Raw genomic sequence first — 12,640 nt, forward strand, 5'->3', positions numbered from 1 at the left:
AAGCGTGTTGCGTTAGAGCTGCAAATATTTTTAGTAGTTGGGACGGTGGAGGGAGCTGGGCGGCGGTTGTGCCGTGTATAAACGGTGGCAGCAAATCTGCAGCGATTCACTCTGAAAGCGCCCCGGATGTCTACAAATTCACGGATTTCTAGCGTTAGACTATATTGTATATTGTAGATGTCCCATTGTACAGCGCTGTGGAATATGATGGTGCTATATAATTCAGTAACATCACTTATCTCACTTTATTTATTTTTATTATTTATTGTATTATTTAAAAAAAAAAATTTAATCACTAACAATTTTTTTTTCTTTGTTTCGTTTTTCAGCATGGGAGGAGGGTGAGAAACATGATTTCTCACTCCTCCCTGCGACCCCCCTGCACGGATCACACTGTGTATGTGCCTCATCAGAGCGATGGGATATCCCTGCAGGGGATATCCTGTCCTCCAATTACCTTCCGGGTGACGTCAGCAGTGACGCAACCCGGAAGGGAATGCCAGATTTCAAAATGCCCGATCAGGCATTTAAAAATGTAACAGTTTGTGCCAGGTGCTGTTACATGAGATCGGACAGCAGAAAGCCGGCTGCTGTCAGGGTTGAGTCCAGGCTGTCAAACAACTGATCTCCCATGTAGGGGCAGGGATGTGTCCCTGCCGCTGCAAGAAGGGCAGGACGACATGTACATGTATGTGCTAAGGGGCATCTTGACACCCTTTTGTTTTAGGGGCAAACCTGTACCTGTTAAGCTGAAATATCTGCTGATACTAGGGCTGCCACTAACGATTATTTTAATAATCGATTAATCGGCCGATTATTTTTTCGATTAATCGGATAAAAAAAATTTAATAAAATGCCCTGCACCAACACACACTCTGCCCCATCAGTTTCCCACCCGGCAATCATATTCAATCATATTCATTCATATTCTCATTCTCATTCTCATTCTCATTCTCATTCTCTCTCTCTCTCTCTCTCTCTCTCTCTCTCTCTCTCTCTCTCTCTCTCTCTCTCTCTCTCTCTCTCTCTCTCTCTCTCTCTCTCTCTCTCTCTCTCTCTCTCTCTCTCTCTCTCTCTCTCTCTCTCTTTATTCAAATCTTCATCGTACACGCGCGTCACATCCGTCAGTACGTAACTTCAAGCAGACGGACACTACAGAGCTCTGCAGCACAAACGGGGGAACGCCGGCGGAGGTAAGTAAAAGGAGCCGAGCGCTCCAACGACGAATCGATCACTCGATTAATATTATTATTATTATCGATTTTATCGATTCGTTGTTTCAGGTCTAGCTGATACTAAGGGTTACTAAGGGTTTTTGCTACTGCAAGATTGGTAAATGTTGAACCAGTAGTGGTTGGGGTGTATCAGATCTTCAGCCCCTACCAATGGAACCCTTTAAGAACCCTACTCCCACTTTGTAGAGGGTAGGGCATCAGTGGTGGTCCAGCTGTGCTTCTTTTGGTACAGACCGTCATCACTTGTGTCCTGATCCATACAACGCAGTGGCACAAGGGGGTGCACATGTGTCAGCTTACTTAAAAAATGCCTGAAACCTGCCTCGGAATGCAGACCTAGGTCTAAAGTTGTCCCTACTTTCACCTACAGTATATGACCTGTTACCTCCTGATCACAAATTTTCTTATTATAAATTGTCACAGTAGATATTTTAACCCCTTGATTATAATTGACGTACCAGGCAAATCACAGAAATTGCTCAGCTCAACATCAAAGCATTCAGCAACACCAAAAAGTCAGGGGCCCCGTTTGATCACTCCCAGTAGTGTTTAAAAAGCCCACTTGAAAGAGACACGCTGCCTCTAAAAAGATGGTGACGCCCATTCAAAATAAAAGACTTCCCAGAGGGTCAACGGACCCCAGCACACCAACCATTATGTGATCAGTAAAATAAAAAATTACAAATATACAAATACAAGACCCCAGTGATGTCACCATTACATCATAAGTTTAACATTTTTTTTTTATTTTTATGAGCAAGTCCTAAAATTGCTATACCTTCCCAAGATCCAAGCACTGAAACAGTTAAAATAGGAGCACTTAAAAATACCTGTGTGCAAATATGTTCCAAATAAGACATTGGGGTAGACTGACCAGATGCCAAAATAAAAAAAAATGGCTCTGTCCTTCCAATCTTTGTTCACTGCATAAAAGTCATTCTGATTGTCTTTTGTATTTTATTTGCTAAAGACACTTGCAAATGTGAAATCTAGATTTTACTTAAATGTGTTTATGCTTACAAGGATAGTCAAAGGGGTGTTTTCACTAAATGTAGACTTTTGTATTCACTGACTATGCATTATGAAGGGTCCAGCTTCATGGACTTCTGAAAATCCAACATTTGGTTGGAAGATAAATACAGCCTTGCTTGCTTTGTGTTTTTTTGTTCCACCTGGTTTCCCTGTCTAACAGTTTTATGAATCCCCACCTATGTAACTATAGAGTTTGTCAAACAGTTGTAGCCTTCTTAGGATGCTATTTGGAGTTAGCAATAGATACATCCTTAAGGACCAAATGGAATACCAGAGACGGTTATGTGCTTGGCATACTTCCTCTTGAGCTAATGCTTTCAATATCCCTTTGAAACGGGAGGATATTAATAAAGAGCATTTCTGAACCACTTTATTAACCTACTTACCTATTAGCCAAACCTATAAAAACAGACTAGGCACTCTTGTATACTGACCGGGTTACCATGGTAACTTCTGAGAAATTATTTTGGTGATTCATTTGTAACTACAAGTTTAAGGCCGATTATGGAAAAGAAGACAAAGGGAAGCGGCTTCTGTAGGTTTATGTGCTGGGTAGCGCAAGTCGTTTCTTGTTGGAAATACTTCATGCTTAGGTGTGGCTTAGCATTGAAAACTGGCTGGGGAAAAAAAAGGCGAGGGAGAAGGCGATTATATGTATAGGTATTCTTCAAAAGAGGCATCCATTTCCTCATTCACTAGTAATATGAGCCTGAAATCCTGAGTGTTAAAAAAGTAATATGTGTGAAATTATCCTGTTGGTCTTGGTGTAAAATATCATAATAATTTAACATTTTTTGAAATTATGTCAGGCGATTATTAATTCCCAGGTTATCAGTAACTGCCATGCAGCCGTCTCATTACGTTGTAAACCAAGAACCTCAAAGTGATCCTATCCGCCTAATGTGTATATACAACTCTGTGTCGTTAATTTTTGGTACAGGTAATTTTACGATATCAAACAACCTCTGTATAATTATTACATTGTATATTACTACTGGCTAACTAATTTTACAAAACTGTCCTGTTGAATAAATAAATCATTGGGTTTATATCATCATTGTTATATTGTGTTTACTAAAGCCTAAGCCTGGTAGAGACTTGTGGTATCCAATTTTCCAATGGTTCAAGTATGGTTTTAGAGCCACATTAAGAGAGACCCGCGTTTTAGTCTGGCACTATCTACTGGTTTGCAAAGTACACTTGGCGTTAACCGTCTGACCGATTTCAAAGTCAGAGATAAGTTCAGCATTAGCATTACAATGTCTACAACTTACCCTTAGGTCCTTTAATAAAAAGTGCTACTTAAATATTTGAACTTAATCCTCAAACTTACTTTTGTCTGACATAAATGTGGCAGTAAACACTCTGACCATGCTTGTTGTCCGTGTTGTTGTAGGGATTAGCTACACAGACTGCATATACTGCAAAAGCTGGGCACCGCTTGCTCTTCCTTAAATGTATTACAATATAGTTAACTATATAATGTACTGGAAGACAACAAAATTGTATGTTCCTACTTACGGATACGTTTTCCAAAATGGGGTTTATTCTGAAAAGTGAGCCGGGATGAAAGGTTTCATCTCACCATGTGGGATCTTACTGTGCATAAAGTGTTAAATCTTCAGTCATAATTATACAGAGGCTTGTATCTGATGATTTCTCTTCATTCTTGGACAGAATCCAAGTACTGTTGGCTAAATCTGCACAAATCACCCATGCAAAGGGAAGCTCTGTCATGGTTTCAACCCCAGTTCTGATGGGCAGAATCTTTTTAAGTGTAAGCAGTGCAGTTTTACCAAGCCAATTCATCTTAATCTTAGTAATACTGGATGTCCGTTAGGACTTGTGCCCTGTGTGTTGCCTCAATACAGCAGGTAATCCTATGTGTTTTAGCCATCAATTACTGAAGCTTCGTGTTTATTCAAAGTACTTTTTTTTTTTTTGAATGTTTGGATTTTAGCTCTGATAATTTCTTCTATATTATTTTTTCTTCTTCATTCTCTTTCTTAAAAATGGATAAGCTTCGTGTAATTGTTGCCACACACTAAATTTGGATTAAGCACAGGCACAAAGCCTGGAATATGCCAATATGGAAAATTGGCCATTTACAGTTTCTCTCTCTATCCCACCCCAACTATTTAATCAATGTTCTTTTAAGTCTCCCCTCTCTCATATGAATGCACCAACGACATATACAAACAACCTGGCACAGGAACCAATTGATCTCCAGCCCCATCTTCAAATCAAGACAGGAATATATTCCACATTCAGCTTTTATATTTCCAGGGATGGAACCAGTAGACACAAGACTTGCTTCTATTATGGCTATTTATTGACATACACTGAAGATGCAAGGAACATTAACCCCTTCGTGACAAAGGCTGATTTTACTTTTTGTACCCTTCGTGACAATGGCCGTTTTAACATTTCTGCGCTGCTCGTGTTTAGTTGTAATTTTCTTCTTTCCCGTTTACTGAACCCACACACATTAGATATTGTGTTTTTTTCAGGACAAGAAGGGCTTTCTTTAGATGACATTGTTTCTAACTTTTAGTTGAAAAATCTTTTACTCATCTATAAAAGGTAATGAAAAAACCTGCTAAATAGATTCTACTATTTGTCCTGAGTTTAGAAATACAATGTTTTTATGTTTTTTTGCTTTTTTCTGCACGTTATGGGGCAATAAGTACAGGTAGCGTTCTGCTATTTCAAAGCCATTTTTTCCAAATCTGGTAATTCTTCCCCCCCATGTGCCATTTCGGGTATCTTTGAAGCCGGCCAATGCAATTTACCCCATCAAGTCATATATTTTTGAAAACTGGACAGCCCAGGGTATTCCAAATGCTAGTATTTTAACCCTTTCCAAGCACTTATTCTACCATCAGCCTTTGTCAAACTTTATGGTAGTAATTTGTTTGCATTTGTTTTTTCACACACATTTTAATTCAGGTATGAATAAACAGGTTCTGGTATATGTCACTATCACAAAACACCCCAATATGTGTTCAGCAACATCTCCTGAGTACAGCGATACCTCACATGAATGATTTTGCCTGGCTGTTTGGGGGCAAAAGGGCCACATTTGGGGCATGCACATTTTTCAATGTTGAACTTTGGCATTTGGGGATCCACTACCCATGCCCTATTTGGTACATCTTTGAGCCGGGCCATTTCAGTGTGCCCAACAAAACCATATATTTTTGAAAACTAGACACCACAGGGTATTTTAAATGCTGGTATTTTAACTCTTTGCATGCACACATTTTATCACCAGCATTTTTTCAAAGTTTGCAGTAGTATTTTTGTGTGTGTATTTTTCCCACACACACCTACTCTATGTATGAATTTACAGCTCCTGGTATATGCCGCTGTCACACGACACCCCAATATGTGTTCAGCAACATCTGCTGAGTACAGTGATACCCCACATGCATGGGTTTGTCATTTTTGGGGGGAACTAAAAGGCCACATTTGGTACGTGTGCATTTTTTTAAAATTGGAAATTAGATGTGTGGCCATCCTCCCCCCCCCCCGTGTTAATTGGGACATTGTTGAATCCGGCCAATTCAATTTACCCCATCAAATCATACATTTTTTAAAGGTAGACACCCCATGGGCATTTAATATGCCAGTATTTTAACTCTTTCCATGCGAGAATTGTTTTTTTAAGCTAATGTGCTAATTTTAGGACTTGCTCACAAAAATATATTTTTTATATATATATTTTTTATATATATATTTTAATTTTTTTTTGCCTTTTTTAAACATTTTTAACATTTTTTTTCAACTTGAAGGTTCCCCTGATAGTGACATCAGAGGGAAATTATTTTTACATTGTACTGTTTTTTTACTATTTTTTTCTAATTATTATTAATTTTATATTATTTTTACTAATCACACTGTGATTAGAAAGCTGGGCTCCATTGACTTGCATGGTTGAATGTAGGGCTGCAACTAACGATTATTTTAATAATCGATTAGTTGGCCGATTATTTTTTCGATTAATCGGATAAAAAAAATGTAAATTTTTCATTTATTTAAAATAATTTACTAAACAAATGATGTTAAATACAAACAGCAGAATAAAAAAACTTTGATAATACATGTCTTGTCTTTATTTCCCAACCAGCCCCCCAATATATGCACATTTGAGCCCAGGCTTGCTACGCTGCCTCCCAGACATGCCATGCTGCCCCCCCACATATGCCACGCTGCCTACCACAACACTCCACGCTGCCTCCCACATATGCCACTCCACGCTGCCTCCCACATATGCCACTCCACGCTGCCTCCCACATCTGCCACGCTGCCTCCCACATCTGCCACTCCACTCTACCCCCCACATGCCACTGTGCCTGATACGCCTTATACCCCCTGAAACACCACTCCATCCTCCCCAGACATGCCACCCTGCCCTCCCCACATATGCCACTCCACGCTGCCTCCCACATATGCCACTCCACAATGCCTCCCACATATGCCACGCTGCCTCCCACATCTGCCACTCCACGCTGCCTCCCACATCTGCCACTCCACGCTGCCTCCCACATCTGCCACTGTGCCTGATACGCCTTATATCCCCTGATACCCCACTCCATCCTCCCCAGACATGCCACCCTGCCTCCCAGACATGCCACTTCTCTACCCCCAGATATGCCACTCTACCCCCAGATATGCCTTATACACCCTGATACACCACTCCGTCCTCCCCAGACATGCCACACTGCCCTCCCCACATATGCCTTATATACTGTATATGCCTTATACCCCCAGATATGTCACTTCACTGCCCCCAGGATTTAGATTCCCCTAAATTAACCCTAAACTCCCCATTAACCATAACTGCCCCTAAATTAACCCTTAACACCCCCTTAACCACAGCATCCCCTAAATTAACCCTAAAGACCCCATCAACCACAGCATCCCCTAAATTAACCCTAAACACACCATTAACCACAACTGCCTCAAATTAACCCCAAACACCCCATTAACCATAGCTGCTCCTAAATTAACCCTAAACACCCTATTAACATAACTGCCCCTAAATTAACCCTAAACACCCAATTAACCATAACTGCCCCTAAATTAACCCTAAACACCCCACTAACCATAACTGCCCCTAAATTAACCCCCACCTCCCCTAACTTTCAGTAGCCCAAATATATATATATATATATATATATATATATATATATATATATATATATACTTACAGTTAGATGAGTGTCACAGCCATGTGGTTCTGGCCTGGAGAAGGAAGGGGCGGGGCCAGTTGTCACAGTGATTACAGGGAGGGGGAGTAAGTAGGAGCTGCTGCTGTGAGACGGTGAGTCAGACTAAACGGATTATATAATGAGGGGGATTTTTCAGAGCGTTTGCTCTGAAAAAACCCTCATTTTATAATCGATAATAATCGATTCAACTAATCGATAATGAAATTCGTTGCCAACGCATTTCATTATCGATTATTATCGATTTTATCGATTAGTTGTTGCAGCCCTAGTTGAATGCAGTACCTGTGTATTCAACCTGCAAGTGGAGCCAGAGTTCTCTAGAGGGTCTGGAGACCATCTAGCAAACTTTTTCGTCTTTATTGTTTTTTTTCCCGGGCCGCCGCCATCTTGCTGATGGCGAAGATCACCGGCAGCTGCGGCTGTGACCGCTCTCCGTCGCTTAAGGTAAGTGTTTGGTGTCACTGGATGCCTCCTGATCGAGGCATTCCAGCGACACCATTTAAGTTTAGGAGGTGATCGTTGATCGCCTCCTAAACGCTTTTAAAACGGGCGTCCGCCGCCATACATTTTATGGCGGATGTTGACGCCCCGGGGAGGGGCCAGACATGGCCCCTGATGCCAATCGTGGCGTTGCTGAATACCTCGAGGTCGAGGCATTACAGCAACGCCGTTTGGGTAAAATCACGGATCGATTTTTTTTTTACCCGTTTTAACAAATGACGGTCCTGGCACGTCATTTGTCGTTAACAACATGTTTTCCGTGACGTGCCCGGACCGGCAATTGTCATCAAGGGGTTAAAGCAACTGCTCTCAATGACTATATCAGTATGTGAATGTACACTATATGGGCAAAAGTATTGGGAGATCTGACCATTACACCAACAGGGACTTTGATGACATCGCATTCTAAATACAACTTTGTGGGAGCAGCTTGGGGAAGGCCCCTTTCTATTTCAGCATGATTCTGCCCCAGTGCACAAAGCAAGGTACATAAAGACATGGTTGAACGAGTTTGGTGTAGAAGAACTTCACTGGCCACAGTGACCTAACCTCAACCCCATCGAACACCTTTGGGATGAACTGTAACAGAGATTGTGAGCCACACCTTCTTGTCCAACATCAGTGCATCACCTCACAAATGTTCTACTAGATGAATGGGCAAACATCCCCCAATAAACACTCCAAGATCTTGTGGAAAACCTTCCCAGAAGAGTGGAAGCCTCAGACTACAACAAATACCAACAATAAATCCATATTCAATATCTCCCTTGTTCACACACAGAAAAACTATCACACAGAAAAGAAATAGCTTGAATCATTTCCACTGAAGCAGACACACTTTCCTAGGGGAAAGTAAGGTGGCCCTGGTACTTTAAGGCCAGAGGCTGACAAATGATGTCCACAACATCTGTTGGGTGTAAAGCTTGGTCCTATCACCATGGCAGTCATGGAAATATTTAGGTTGAGGAACTGCTCTACTCAGTGATTACTATTGTGATAAAGCCACTTTTCATCTGAATTTTTTATATAGAACACCTGATACATTAATACTAAAGAAGAAAGTGACTTGCTGAACACCACTACTTTAGATGTTGAGACACTTGTATTTTTACTGCTATTCAAGAAGAAGAAATGTTACAGTTTGCTTTACTGGTAGCTGCCTCCTGACCTTAATGAAGAAGCAATAAATCTTCTCAAAGTGCCACCTGGTGCCAAAATATGCTGTACTTACTTGATATGACATTGCAGTTGTTGGACATACAGTATCTCACAATTTGTAAAAAATATATCTTTTTATCTGAAGAAATGACACTCTGTTACGATGTAAAGTAGTGAGTGTACAGCCAGTATAACAGTGTAAATTTGCTGTCCCCTCAAAATATTTCAACACACAGCCATTAAGGTCTAAACCTTGACAACAAAAGTGAGTACACTGTTGTACAGGCTGTACACTCACTACTTTACATTGTAGCAGAGTCATTTCTTCAGTGTTGTCACATGAAAAGATGTAATAAAATATTTACAAAAATGTGAGATACTGTATATACGTGCCGTAGACATAAAATGCACAGATTAAAGCATGTAGCTAACTACCTGAGGAATATGAACTACTTCAAAGGTTAGAATTAGCCTCAAAAAAGCTTTGCCACAAAGCAGATGCAGATGACCCGTGCTCTCAGCAGGAGTTTGCTCTACCCCAGTACCGCAGTCTTGGTGACTCATACCACTGATCTGATTAAGGCTGCTTGTAGAGATACGAATGAGGGAGATCATGTGTGTCTGAAGCTTTGTTGCTTTAGAAGACCTTTACTACCAGACCATAGATCCCATATTCTATTTTAATGAGTGTACCTGGCACTTTGAGGCCTACACACATTTCAGACGTACAACTTACCTTCATCCAAATTCTTTTGTTCATACAAAAAAGCAATAGAAGCCAGAATGAGACAATACCTGGGCATTAGAAGTTTGGTATGCAAACGGTTCACAGCCCTTGTAAATAATGTACAATATCCTTGTGAATCATACTTCTAATTACCCCATTTGAGATGGAAACCTAAACACAGCATAGGAGCACCATGCCCACTTAACTGATGAAAAGGCTGACAAGGGACACTTCGTTGACACTCCAATATTTCAATGATATGGCATTAAGTAAATTCAGGGTACCTCCCTTTAGCATAGTGCCCAGTGTTTCTACTACATAAGAGGTATGTGCTTGTGGATCTCTTGGGCTTGAGCTAAGAGAACAGAGAAAGGTTTTTGCAAAAAGCCCTCATTCAGTATTCAGGTACTTATCCCCTTCATGACCTGTTTTTCAAATTTGTAGCCTCCGTGTCCATGGCTGTTTTAAGATTTACTGTACCCACACTAATCATATATGGTTTTTTTCAGGACATGAAAGGCTTTCTTTAGATACCATTAGTTTGGTGAAATATAAAAACACTTTTCCTGAAATTGTAATATTTCTCCTTAGTTAAATACTCAATGTTTTTGTACTAATTATTCTACACTATGTTTTCTTATTTTTGTATGTTGGGGAAGGTGTTTTTAGTATATATTTCTAGCGAGAGGGGCATGAGGTGTTTGGGCACCTATTTTTATAATGTTTATTAAAAATATATCTTATAGGTTTTTTTGACATCACAGAAGTCTATTATTTTAAAATGTTAGTATTTTTTTATATTTTTGGTTATATTTACAGGGTTCCATTGCCCTTTATTGCTGATCACAGTACCCATGATTAGATATGCAACTGGTGGAACTTCCGGAGAAGTAATGGAATAGAGATGCTAGATGTGCCATTTTTTATTTTAGCTTTGATCGGAAAACTCTTAAACTGAATATCTCAAAAATTACACTGGTTGACAAATAAAACACTAATTATATATTAGTTTTGGTACAGGATTTTAGAGATTCTTAATGCCGCAATGGCGTTGAATCAAGGAGCTGCAAGTAGTTTAGAAGAAAAAGGTTTTCAGTATACGGCTCTCGAAACAGCTGTGTTGGTCACTCTACACGTCTGTTAGTTTCACCAATGGCCTATATAACGGAAAAGGGTAAAAAGTCATATTGGTCCAAGAGAAATTGGAGTCAGACTGCGACACCGTTTATGTTACCAATTTAGAAAAAGAGCCACATAGGTTTTTAGGAACCTTAGCTCTACGTTGCTCAGACGTAATGAGAATGTCAAATGAATGGCGCAAGGTTTACTGGTTGCTTATTAGTAGAGGAAATTATAGGGGTTTGAAATCATACCACATTAAAATAAATAAGCCCAGTCTATTACCCCAGTATAGTGCAGCACGCCATAACACCCAATCTATTCCCCCAGTATAATGCAGCACACCATAACACCCAATCTATTCCCCCAGTATAATGCAGCACTCCATAACACCCAGTCTACTCCCCCCAGTATAATGCAGCACTCCATAACACCCAGTCTACTCCCCCCAGTATAGTGCAGCACTCCATAACACCCAATCTATTCCCCCAGTATAATGCAGCACACCATAACACCCAATCTATTCCCCCAGTATAATGCAGCACTCCATAACACCCAGTCTACTCCCCCCAGTATAATGCAGCACTCCATAACACCCAGTCTACTCCCCCCAGTATAGTGCAGCACTCCATAACACCCAATCTATTCCCCCAGTATAATGCAGCACTCCATAACACCCAGTCTACTCCCCCCAGTATAATGCAGCACTCCATAACACCCAGTCTACTCCCCCCAGTATAGTGCAGCACTCCATAACACCCAATCTATTCCCCCAGTATAGTGCAGCACGCCATAACAACCAATCTATTCCCCCAGTATAGTGCAGCACGCCATAACACCCAATCTATTCCCCCAGTATAGTGCAGCACGCCATAACACCCAATCTATTCCCCCTAGTATAGTGCAGCACACAAAAACACCCAATCTATTCCCCCAGTATAGTGCAGCACTCCATAGCACCCAATCTATTCCCCCAGTATAGTGCAGCACTCCATAACACACAATCTATTCCCCCAGTATAGTGCAGCCCTCCATAACACCCAATCTATTCCCCCAGTATAGTGCAGCACTCCATAGCACCCAAGCTATTCCCCCAGTATAGTGCAGCACTCCATAACACCCAGTCTATTCCCCCAGTATAGTGCAGCACTCCATAACACCCAGTCTATTCCCCCAGTATAGTGCAGCACTCCATAACACCCAATCTATTCCCCCAGTATAGTGCAGCACTCCATAGCACACAAGCTATTCCCCCAGTATAGTGCAGCACTCCATAACACCCAATCTATTCCCCCTAGTATAGTGCAGCACACAAAAACACCCAATCTATTCCCCCAGTATAGTGCAGCACTCCATAACACCCAATCTATTCCCCCTAGTATAGTGCAGCACTCCATAACACCCAATCTATTCCCCCAGTATAGTGCAGCACTCCATAGCACACAAGCTATTCCCCCAGTATAGTGCAGCACTCCATAACACCCAATCTATTCCCCCTAGTATAGTGCAGCACTCCATAACACCCAATTTATTCCCCCAGTATAGTGCAGCACTCCATAACACCCAATCTATTCCCCCAGTATAGTGCAGCACTCCATAACACCCAATCTATTCCCCCAGTATAATGCAGCACT

This window comes from Spea bombifrons, chromosome 2, assembly GCF_027358695.1.
Source record: "Spea bombifrons isolate aSpeBom1 chromosome 2, aSpeBom1.2.pri, whole genome shotgun sequence".
In the NCBI taxonomy this organism is placed as follows: domain Eukaryota; kingdom Metazoa; phylum Chordata; class Amphibia; order Anura; family Pelobatidae; genus Spea; species Spea bombifrons.